This window comes from Hibiscus syriacus, unplaced genomic scaffold, assembly GCF_006381635.1.
Source record: "Hibiscus syriacus cultivar Baekdansim isolate YM2019G1 unplaced genomic scaffold, ASM638163v2 tig00111841_pilon, whole genome shotgun sequence".
In the NCBI taxonomy this organism is placed as follows: domain Eukaryota; kingdom Viridiplantae; phylum Streptophyta; class Magnoliopsida; order Malvales; family Malvaceae; genus Hibiscus; species Hibiscus syriacus.
The window spans coordinates 3,291,252-3,304,453 of record NW_024063196.1 but is presented as its reverse complement, the minus strand read 5'-3'; the positions used below and the strand labels follow the sequence as shown (position 1 = coordinate 3,304,453).

The following is a 13,202-nucleotide window of genomic DNA, read 5'->3' as shown; positions in this document are numbered from 1 at the left end:
GGCCGAAACCATCAATCTGATTAGATTTAAGGGTTCTGGATCTTTAATTAGATATATCCAATAAAAACAGAAGATATGTTCAGGCATAGAAAATGCATGCTTCTTAGCCTTTAAAGAACTAGATCCATATACTTCTGCTGTTTAACACTTAAAAATACAAATGCAGCTGTTTTTAAATTTCAAGGCTTCCCTTTTCCTTTTTCGATCACTAAATCTCGAGACGCTTTTTGACACTTTTCCTGCATTATGCTACAGTTGATATGGTTGCAATCCTAATGCAAACCAAGTTTTTACTTGTCTTTCCAAGAAAATTTCCACATAAGCATCTTCATCAAATCCAATATTTTAGGATGCACGCTAGACTAGTGCTTGTGTTGAAAACATTTTGATGTTTCGATATAACAAATTAAATTAAATGAATTTTAAGATTTTACAAAAGGTTTTCTAAAGTATATTCGATATAATTATTCGAATATCAAAATATTACTCAAAGTCTTTCATAGTTCATTGTAATCCTTACTAAAGTGTAAAAATATGTTAAATAATTTTACAAAGTATTTCGAGCCTTAATCGAGTCAAAAATAATTTCTTAATTAAAATCAAACCAAAATGGGCAGATTGCCCAGAGGGAATCGATTCCCCCATAGGGGGTATCGATTCCCCCTGAATGGTTTGACTCCGAGAAATAACAGAATGCTCGGAGGGAATCGATTCCCCCCTGTTAAACGGTCGAAATATTTGAATTTTACACTAAGGGAATCGATTCCCTATGAGGGTGTACCGATTCCCCCCACGCTCCAAGCAGTTTTATTAATTATTTTCACACTTAAACGGCTCCATTGACTCCACTAATCATACCCAACGTTCATAATCAATTGAAGTAGTATTTAAACAAGCTTAGAAGCCATTGATCAACAACAAGAAATAACAATCAACAAGAATCAAGAGAGAATCAAAGAGAAAGCATCAAACCTCAAGTTTGAGCATTTTCAAGCATATTTCATTCAATATTCATTTTTTCTTTCAAGAACACTTATTGTGCTCCATTGTATTATTCTTGAGTGTTATTTCTTTGTTCTAGAATTGTGCAAACACATTTGCCTTGTGAGTTTTTTCATTAATTTTGTGAATTTGTAATCTTCTCTTTGAGAAAGAGTGTTATCAAGAATTGGGGTATATTCTTGAGGGAGTTGTAAGGTTATCTCTTTGTCCTCAAAAAAAGACAAATTAGAGAATTTGTGAAAAATCCTTAGTGTGGATAGCTAAGGTAGTGGACGTAGACTTTGGTTGAGAAAGTCGAACCACTCTAAATCGCTGAGCAAATTATTTTCAATTTTCTGCAAAAGCTTCCACCAAATTTTTAATTGTCAATTCACACCCCCTCTTGGTCGATTTCATCGATCGATTAACTCAACAATTGGCATCAGAGCCTCACTCATTTGAAGGTTTAATCGCCTCTTGAGTAGATATAGGAAGAGTTACATCGATATTCAAGTCATCAATGGCCGGTGCTTCAAACTCTGACTTCGTTCTCGATTCAATGCCCGTCAACAAGCATCCTTTCTTCAATGGAGCTAAATATGCTTATTGGAAGAATAGAATGTTGTACTTCATTCAAGCAAGTGACATGGGAGCATGGAATGTCATAGAAGATGGATACATCAAACCTTCCACTCACCCAAGATTGTGGAGTGGAGGAGAGACAAGAATGTTCCAGCTCAACTCCAAAGTCATCCATATTATTTTTTGTGCTCTTGGACCAGATGAATATGGAAGAGTTTCATCTTGTACAACCACCAAAGAAATATGGGACAAACTACAAGTCACTCATGAAGGCACCGACGAGGTAAAGGAATATAAAATTAGTCTTCTAACTCATAGCTATGAAAATTTCAGGATGAAACCGGATGAAGACATCAAAGCTATAACGAATAGATTTTTCACGATTGTCAATGGTCTCAAATCATATGGAGAGATCATTTCAAATGAAAAGCTTGTGAGGAAGTTGGTTTACTCACTTCCAAAATCGTGGCAATCAAAGAAGACGGCTATCATCGAGGCTAAGAACTTAAAGTCCTTAACCCTTGAAGAACTAATTGGTTCACTCCTCACTCATGAAATGATGCTTCAAGATGAGGTAAACCTCGATAAGACTGATGAGACACCAAAGGAAAAGGAGAAGAAGAATAACGTTGGAGTTGCTCTCAAATCCACAAAAGATGAGAGTGATTCGGATGAAGATGACGATGACGAGGAAATGGCATTATTTGCCAAACGGTTCAGAAAATTAATGAGGCCCAACCGAGGAAGAAAATTCAAACGAAATGAAGGCTTCAAAACTGAACCAAAGGAGAAGGACCCGCTCATTTGTTACGAATGCAAAAAGCTAGGGCATGTCAAATACAATTGCCCCAATTAAATAAAACTGATCAATCCAAGAAGAAGCACAAGGCTCATGTGGCTACATGGAGCGATGAAGAAGGTTCCGATGAAGAGGAACAAGAAGTAGCAAACTTGTGCTTGATGGAATTCGAGGAAGATTCTCAGGTAACCTCTAGCTCATTTAATTTTGAAGATTATTCGTTTGATGAGCTATTAGAGGAATATAATGGGTTGGCTTCGGATTATGAGAAATTATTTTTAAAGTATAATAATGATATTTCGAAATTGAAAAATGAAAATAATATCATATCCAAGACAGATAATGATATTGGAAGTAAAATAAAAAATTTGCAAATCAAACTAGAAGATTTTGAAAAGAAAAATTTTGATTTGCAAAATTTACTTTCAAAGGTCAATGATGATCATCAAAAGAAAATTGATGATCTTAAAGCTTCTTTTGATAAAGTTGGAACAAAACGTTTTGAAAATGGAGAAAATTGAAAATCCAACTTTGTTAGAAAATGTTTTAAAAACTACAATCATAGAGGTCCTTGAAGAATCTCTAATGGAAAAATCGTTAGAAGTATATGGGTTCCTAAAAAACTCATTACTACTAAAGATAAGGATATCCTACACAAATGGATACCTAAGGGAACTAGGATTTTGGAAACTAATGAATATGGACCCAAAAGAATTTGGGTAACAAAAATAAAAAATTAATCTATGTTTGTAGGAAAAGGAGCATTGCTACAAGGCATGGGAAACAAATTCAAACTCATGGTACCTTGATAGTGGATGCTCAAGACACATGACCGGAGACAAAAATGAGAGGAGAGGTGACCTTTGGTGATAATTCAAAAGGTCACATTGAAGGTATATGCATTATAAGTAATACCTCTTCCATACAAATTAAGAATGTTTTATATGAATGGATTAAAGCATAATCTATTGAGTATTAGTCAATTCTGCGATAAGGGATTCAATGTCATTTATATTAATGGTTGTAAATTCATTGACATTGCATCTAATCGGATTATGCTTGTTGGTATAGAATGAAACATTTACATGGTGCATTTAGATTCTATAGATATAACTAATTTATGCCTAGTTTCTCAGGATGAGCATGATAGTTGGTTATGGCATAGGAGACTAGGACATGCTAGTATGAGTGTTCTACAACGGTTAATTCAAGGAGATTTAGTTCGAGGGTTGCCTAAACTAAAATTTGATAATGATAAAATCTATGATGCTTGTGCTAAAGGAAAACAAAAGCGAATTTCTTTTAAATCCATTAATGACGTATTCACTATTAGAGTATTACAATTGATCCATCTAGATCTTTTTGGGCCAACTAGGACTACTAGCTTGGGTGGAAAACAATATGCATTTGTCTTGGTAGATGACTATTCTAGATATACTTGGGCTCTATTCTTAAGTACTAAAGATGAAGCATTATAAAAATTCATCACGTTTTCAAAAGTAATCCAAAACGAAAAAGGTTACTCTATAACTAGTGTTAGAGTGATCATGGAACTGAATTTGAAAATCTTGGATTTACTGAATTTTGTAATTCTAATGGTATTAGCCATAATTTTTCAGCACCTAGAACCCCTAAACAAAATGGAGTTATTAAGAGGAAAAATCGAACTTTAGAAGAAATGACTAGAACCGTGCTTTGTGAAAACAATTTGCCAAAATATTTTTGGGCGGAAGCCATAAATACCGCTTGTTATGTTATTAATCGACTAATTATTAGGCCTATTTTGAAGAAAATTCCATATGAACTTTTTAAAAATAAAAAGCCTAACATTAGCTATTTTCATCCTTTTGGATGTAAATGTTTTGTTTTAAACAACGGTAAAGACAATTGGCAAATTTGATGCTAAAAGTGATGAAGGAATTTTTCTGGGTTATTCCTTAAATTCTAAAGTTTGTCGAGTATTTAATAAAAGAACTTTAGTTGTAGAAAAGTCTATACATGTTGTTTTCGATGATAATCCCCTTCCGATGAAGGATTCTTGTGTGAATGATGATGTAGGTATTATAAAATAAATGACGTTGGACATGAAGTTGGAGAACCATCATCAAAGGAAGAAACAAAATATGAGGAAACTCAAGATCCTCTCGAGAATCCAACCATTGAAGAAGGGAAGTCTCTTACCCAAGGGAATACAACTATGTCAAGGATGGTGAAATAATAAGTGATTCATCCAAAGGGGTAACAACTCGATCTTCTCTTAGAAATATTTGTAATTATGTGGCATTTATCTCATGCATAGAGCCTAAGAATATTAAAGAAGCATTAAATGATGCACATTGGATTATGGCTATGCAAGAAGAGTTAAATCAATTTGAGAGAAGTAAAGTATGGACATTAGTTGAAAGGCCTAGTAATAAATCTACTGTAGGTACTAGATGGTATTTAGGAATAAGCTTGATGAAAGTGGTATTATAGTGAGAAACAAGGCTAGACTTGTTGCTCAAGGGTATACTCAAGAAGAGGGCATAGACTATGATGAAAAATATGCTCCCGTATCTAGGATGGAAGCAATTAGAATGTTATTAGTATTTGCATGTTTCAATGAATTTAAATTATATCAAATGGATATTAAAAGTGTATTTTTAAATGGTTTTATAAAAGAAGTGTATGTGGAACAACCTCCTGGTTTTGAAGATTAAAAATTTCCAGATCATGTTTTTGAATTGACAAAAGCTCTTTATGGTTTAAAACAAGCTCCTAGAGCTTGGTATGAAAGATTGTCAAATTTTTTAATTGAAAAAGATTTTTCAAAAGGGAAGGTTGACACTACATTGTTTTTAAAGCATAAAGGTAAAGATTTATTAGTAGTTCAAATTTATATTGATAATATAATATTTGGTTCTACTAATGATGTTCTTTGCCAAGAATTTTCTAAGCTAATGCAAAGTGAATTCGAGATGAGCATGATGGGGGAGCTCTCATTTTTCTTGGGACTCCAAATCAAGCAAAGAAAAGATGTCATCTTCATTAATCAAGCTAAATACGTCAAGGATATGCTCAAGAAGTTTGGACTGGAAAATGGGAAACCTCATGATACTCCAATGAGCTCATCTACAAAGCTTGACAAAGATGAAGGAGGTAAATGTGTGGATGTTAAATTATATAGGTCAATGATTGGCTCTTTGCTTTATTTAACTGCAATTAGACCGAACATTATGTTTAGTGTTTGCTTATGTGCTAGATTTCAATCATGTCCTAGGGAATCACATTTACTAGCTGTTAAGAGAATCTTTAGATACCTTAAGGACACTCCTAGTTTAGGACTTTGGTATCCTAGAGACTCTAGCTTTAGCTTGCATGCCTTCTTTGATGCGGATTATGGAGGATGCAAATTAGATAGGAAAAGCACCTCTGGTACTTGTCAATTCCTTGGAAATATGCTGATTTCTTGGTCTTCAAAGAAACAAAATTGTGTTGCATTATCTACCACTGAAGCGGAATACATTTCAGTTGGTAGTTGTTGTGTACAAGTTTTATGGATGAAACAACAAATTTTTGATTATGGAATTGAAGTATGTACCATTCCTATCAAGTGTGACAATACTAGTGTTATTTGTCTCACTAAAAATCTCATCCAACACTCTAGAACTAAGCATATTGAAATTAGACATCACTTCATTAGAGACCATGTCGCTAAGGAAGATGTAGTTCTAGAATTTGTTGATACTTTGCACCAATTAGCGGATATATTTACAAAACCTTTAGACAAAGAAAGATTTTGGACACTTAGGAGAGAATTAGGTTTAACCGACCTATCTTCACTTAGTGTTTAAAATAAGTTTAGTACTTTTAAATTAGATTTGAAAATGCTTATAATAATAATATTGTTTGATTGTATTCTTTGCTATTAGTTAGGGGGAGTTTATGATTCTTAGTGAAAATTAATTTTATGTTCAAATGTAGTTTAAGGATAGATTTGATTGATTGAACATAATTAATTTTTCAATATATGAGTTGCCAATACCACTAGAGGTAAATTATTTAGCATTTTAAGTGTTTAAAATAAGATTTTTTTAGCATTTTGGTGCAGAGGGAATAGATACCCCTTAAAGAGGAATCGAGTCCCCTTTGCAGGGGAACCGATTCCCCCTTTAGGGGAATCGATACCCCCCACAGGGTCTGGAATTTAAGCGCCCCAAATACCCTCATTTTCTCAAAACTCTTTCTCTCTTCCTAACGTCGTTTGCTCCTCTCCATCTCCCTAAATCTCTACTTTACTTCAAAACAACCTTTTCAAGTCAGAATTTCATCATATTTCATCTCCTAAACCTTCTAGAATCATTAAAATCGTGCAAACTTCATCCAATCTCACTCAAATCCGAAAATCTTCAAGGTATTTTTCTAAAACTTCTATTTTATCAAAATTTGATTTTAGGACTAGTTTTAATTAGTTCTAGGTTGAACTATATATCGGGCATTGATTATTTGATGTTTCTAAACTAAAGATTACAACTAATTTCATCAAAATCTCACAATTTTTCAATTGATTTTTTAAATTTTGAAATTAAAAATCTTTAATTAATTTCAATTAATTTCAAAATTTGTTTTTGATTTAATTATGTTGTTACTATGAAAACTATATGCATATTAATTTTCAAAACTTGTTTTTCAAACATAATTTTTCAAAACTTTTCCCATTAGGATTCGGTTTAGAGAACCTTGAAATATTGCGGACTCAATTGAGTTTTGGGATTGATATTTGTTGCATACATGTGTTTTTAAAATTACAGGTTACTCTTTCCATTCGATTATCTTACGTCATGTCTCACAAACGTTATAGACCTTCCTCTAGTCGATCAAACCAACCACCAAACTCACCTCCAAATCCTCCTCCTATCCAACAAATTCCTAATCCTAATCCTGATGATCCAAATATGACTATTCGTAACTGTGCTTCAATGAACCCGGTCGTAGAAAATCTTTTCTTTAGATATTCTCAATACTTTGAGTCTTACAAAATCCGGGAAGAACGAATCTCATCTCTTCAAGCCATGTTAGACATTAATTTTAGATATCTTCCTACCCTTAGAGAGTGGAAATTTGATAAACTTTGTGAACTTGAACCAATAGTTTATCATCAACTTGTTCGTATCTTCTACTCTAATGTCGTTTGCGTCCAAAACCGGGATAAAACCGCAACCATAGGAATTCGATCCTATCTTCTAGGACGATTCTTTTATATTGACCCGGAATACATAGCCACCACATTAGGATTAAATAACGACGGCTTAGAAAATGAAAAACAAACGGTAGGTTCTCAGTATAAACGAAGGGATAGTGCGAGTGTCTTAGATCTCCATGATCGTTTTCTTCATTTAATGATCTCTTGGTGGTTTTGACCATCCGGAGGCCGTTACTCCACTCTTCGAGCCTTTGATCTATTTTGGCTACATTGTGTCCAAAATAATCTTAAAATCAACCTACCTCAGATTATCTTTGTTGAAATTGTCGAAACCGTAAATCTTATTCCAAATAAGAAACTATGTTTATCTCTAGTTTACGATTGTATTCTGAGTAATCTGTTTTCAAAAGACGAGCTTAGGGTTGGCCTTGATGTTGCTTTTCCACTCAAAAACCAAATCAATCTCTTTTCTTTAACTAAATCGGGATGGAAGATTAATGAAGAAACGGGTCTATGGGTTCGTACTAATGAGCATCCTCCGGAAGCTGAAGAAGCCGACAATGAGCCGGGGCAGCATGAGGATCAAGCACAACAAGAAGATCAAGTGCCTCCATACTTTCGATAATTTATGGAGAATCTTGATATGAGGTTTGCATCCATCGAATCACATCTGACTGCTACCAACGAAACGATGAATCGTCATTTTGACACTTTGGACGAGAGGGTCGATACACTTTCACTTGATGTGGCCAACATTTGGACACACTTATCTCCTCTTGATCCACCGATGGACGATTATGCCATGTTTTCTTGCTTAGCTTCGACCTTATTGTTTTCAACATTTTGAATGTTTTTAGATTGTTTTACTTTGGTTGTTGGATGTTTGAATTTGTTTGATATTGTTTTTGGATTATTTGAACTTATCTATATATGTTGATTTGCTTAATTTGTGCATAATTTACATCATGTTAGAAATATGACAAATTTCACCATTTCACATTCGTTATGAATATTGATTATGAAACTAATAGCTAATATCTCTTTTGATTGTGTTCTTAGCAGCTTAAGCTTTAAATTTCTAAATATCAATTGGCTAATTTTTCAAAATCTTGTTTAAAAACGTTTCAGAGTCTTTTTTATTTAACAAAAAGGGGGAGAAGTGTAATAGTAAATGGGATAATTTCAAAACCGATTTCAAAATTTATTTTGAATTAGAAAATCTTAAAATTACTAAAATGTTTTGTTATATCAAAAATGGGGAGATCGTTGAAAACATTTTGATGTTTCAATATAACAAATTAAGTTAAATGAATTTTAAGATTTTACAAAAGGTTTTCTAAAGTATATTCGATATAATTATTCGAATATCAAAATATTACTCAAAGTCTTTCATAGTTCATTTTAAACCTTACTAAAGTGTAAAAATATGTTAAACAAATTTACAAAGTATTTCGAGCCTTAATCGAGTCAAAAATCATTTCTTAATTAAAATCAAACCAAAATGGGCAGATTGCCCAGAGGGAACCGATTCCCCTTGAATGATTTGACTCTGAGAAATAACAGAATGCTCGGAGAGAACCGATTCTCTCTGTTCAACGATCGAAATATTTGAATTTTACACTAAGAGAATCGATTCCCTATAAGGGGTACCGATTCCCCTCACGCTCCAAGCAGTTTTATTAATTGTTTTCACACTTAAACGACTCCATTAACTCCACTAATCATCCTTAACGTTCAGAATAATTGAAGAATATTTAAACAAGCTTAGAAGTCATTGATCAATAACAAGAAACAACAATCAACAAGAATCAATAGAATATCAAAGAGAAAACGTCAAACCTCAAGTTTGAACATTTTCAAGCCTATTTCATTCATATTCATTTTACTTTCAAAACACTTATTGTGTTCAATTATATTATTCTTGGTGTTCTTTCTTTGTTCTAGAATTGTGCAAACACATTTACCTTGAGAGGTTTTTCATTAAATTTACGAATTTGTAATATTCTTTTTGAGAAAAGTGTTATTAAGAATTGGATATATTCTTGAAATAGTTTTAAGATTATCTCTTTGTCCTCAAAAAAAGACAAATTAGTAAATTTGTAAAAATCCTTAGTGATGGCTAAAGTAGTGGACATAGACTTTGGTTGAGAAAGTCGAACCACACTAAATCGTTGTGCAAATTACTTTCAATTTTTGCAAAAGTTTCCACCAAATTTTTAATTGTCAATTCACCCCTTTTGACCGATTCTATCGATCGATTAACTCAACAACCTACTAATATTTTCTCAACCTTAAACAAACACAATAGCTATTAAAAACGACCATGAATCCATCAAGCCTCCAACAAAGAGCCATAAGTGAATCATTCAGAAAGATATCCATAACAAGTTAACCTTCAACCCAATGTACAACACACTGATCCACAACATGCAATGTCATAACATATTGCTACGTAACATATAGACCCATAAAGCCTACCATGTAAATACGATAATTAAAAGATCACATATTCGACAAATTTTGAACATATGAAAGCAGATTCTAGCTAATGCTGGATTAAATTTAACACCACCTTCACAGCCACAGCTAGCAGTTGTATGTCAAAACCTAGCAACAGCGAACATTTTCACCAGTAACCTAATCTTTCTTCTTCTCCTTCAATGGCCCCCTGGGAATCTTACTCAAGACTTTTTTGTCAAACATTGCATACTGCTTCTTGATCTCATGCCATGCTTTCTCAGCAAATGGATCCACCTTGTCTTCATACTTCTCATACAGCACAGGCACAGTGTGAAGTAGTACAAAGACTTGTTGCAGAACCATTAAAAATCAGGAATCAAAAATGTATTTGTGGAAATGAAAGCAAAGCATTTGAAGGTACGTAATATACCTATGTAGATCAGTGTCAAGAAGTTGCACCAATTTCCCACAATAGACAAGACCCACAAGCCAGCAATCACCTGAAAAAATCACGTGCCAAACCAATATAATAGTCAAACGCCATGTAAAAAATACTTTGAACCTTCAATTAGATGAAATGGTCAGGGCAAAGCAATCCAAGTAACTTCTTGACACTTTTTGCAAATGATCAACAAGTAGACTATTCAGTGAAATAAAATACATACAGAGAGGAACTTCTTGAGATCTTTTCCTGATGCAATATCACGCAGGACAGCAAAAGCCCGGTTAATCTCAAACCTAAGTGCCTGTGCAAGCTCTAAAACTGGGTCCTTGGGGATTTGAACTTCAGGAATGCGCGGTGGAGATCTATTCAAAACATTTCACCATTATGTGCAGTCAAAAGAAACCAGAATCTGAATGTACCCCAAAATTAGAGAACAAACTCAACAGCTTACTTGTGAATGAAGGTAGCAGCATTTGACCACAAGAAAGTAGTGTAAGAGCAAGTATCAACAAGTGACACACTAGCGTGAGAAGGTTGTATTCGAGCAATTCAAACAAAACCCATATCGCAGTTGCAGCACCTAGCGCTCCAGCCGAAACCTTTTTGTTCCTCCACAGGAAAATATCAGCCTCTATCACACATACACCCAATTATAAGCATGCATTAGAAACAATTATTGTCAGAATGTAATAGTTACTGATGATAATCAATTAAAAATAATCAAATTATTATCAGGGAACATGATTGGTAAACAAATACGACGTTCTGAAACTACTGATAAACAAAGATAATCCCAGAATTCGTGAACTCTAATAAAGCAAAAAAGTAAAACTTCTGTAGAACTATTCTCATCATACAGTTAGAGATCTCGAACCTCCCTAACCTACTTTCATATCAACACGGATATTAACAGATCAAAAAACATAATTCAGCTCAAACAACAACAGCTTATCAAAACCAAAAGTTCGATCTAAATCATTGAGCAAGATCTAACTCTTCAACGATCACAGATTTTTTTTAAAAAAAATGGAGATAACTGATTCAAAACGGAAATCGGGAACTTCAAAAAACCCAGACTTGAAAAGAACTGAAGTGAACATATTTAAGGAGTGAAGAAAAGGGTTTGTGCAACATACGTTTGCCTCCACCGAGAACGTGATGGACGGGCTTTTCTCTTCCGAGGAGACGGAAGACTTTGGCCTTCATCGATGATTCCGATGGCTTATCGTCATCGGAATCCGAAGACGATGAAGATGAATCACCTTTGATCTTGTCCGATATCTTCTCCAACAACGATTCCTCGTGCTTCTCCTCGTGCTCAGCCATGTTTTTTCAACCGATTTTCTACTTTACTAGCGTTTAGAAGATCCAAAAGGAAGCCGAGTGTTCTATTGTTCTCTTCTACCTCTTTAAACGCTCTAATATCTTTTGCGACTTAATAGAAAATCTACACGTTAGATTTAATCTGGACCGTTTAATTTTGTACGGTTTTAATCTGGACTGTTGGTAGGTTTGGAAATCCGGAGATGTAGGTTTGGAGGAAAACCGGAACCCAAAGTGGAGCAGGCGGTTTTACAGATTCGAGGATTAACGGCCGTTTGATTTTGACGAAGATAACAGCCAGACGACTTATAAACACGAAGAATTTTATATCTCTATCCGAAATCTAACACGATCCGAGTTTAAAGTAATTCCATTCAATCTAATTTTTGAGATAAAACTATTAATTTTATTTTATAAATAGGAATTTAATTGAAAAAAATAATATAAAATAAAAAGGGGTATTTTTGTAATTATTCATAAATATATAAGGTATTTTTATATTATTTTTAGGTCGTGTCAATTTTTTTCACCCTAAACCTGACTCGATCAGATTGGGTCGAAACCCGTCGGATTCTGGTCTCATGCCCATCTCTATATCTAATATTACAAACGTTACCACTTTAGGTATCATGATCGTATCTACCTTTAGTTTTTTCATTGAGCTACGTTCTAGTAATTTTTAAATTTATTTTTTTCAAAAATAAAATATTATTATATTTATAAAAAAACTCTAATTTATCTAAAATTACAAAAAAACCTAACCTGCCGTCGTCGCCCTTTTCTGTCATAATCACTACCGTCGATGTAGGCTCTACATCCTCCTAGTCATGCGCCATTGTGATTTTCATCTATTGATTGTCGGAATCGTGTGGGATCGCATGTTTCATCCTAGGATTCGTGGGATGCAAAACGTCGATTGGTCGTCAATTAGTAGCGATTTTTATGGGGTTATTGATCGTCGAGGGGAGATATGGTTGATTGGAGCTTCGTCGACGACAAAAGGCAGCAGTCTGTGTGAGTTTAGGGGTTGAAATGAAAGTTTTCAAAGTTTTGAGATTATTTCAAAAATTTTGTGTTTTTAATATAATTTTTTTTTTTAATTTTAAATAAAAATTTAAAAATTTAAAAATTACCAAAATATGACACGAGTCACTTAACATCATTTAAGGTACAAATACCTAAAATGATAATGTTTATAACGTTAAACATCTGAATCATTCAAAAAATAGTTTAAATATCTATTAAAAAACACTATAATTTAGACACTTATTATATCTATTGATCCCAAGAAACCAAAGATCTAATTTTTTTAGATATTTAATTTTTTGACCATATATATATATATTCAATTATTCACTCCCAACAAACAATTAGACATTATAGTTCTTAAATTCAACATTAATGATGTTAAAATAAATATACTTATTAAA

The 13,202-nt window shown here is 33.5% G+C and overlaps 1 pseudogene; it reads right to left on the bottom strand.

The window, feature by feature from the left end:
• Positions 1-9,921: 9,921 nt before the first annotated feature.
• Positions 9,922-12,025, bottom strand: LOC120172023 (annotated as a pseudogene).
• Positions 12,026-13,202: the final 1,177 nt, after the last annotated feature.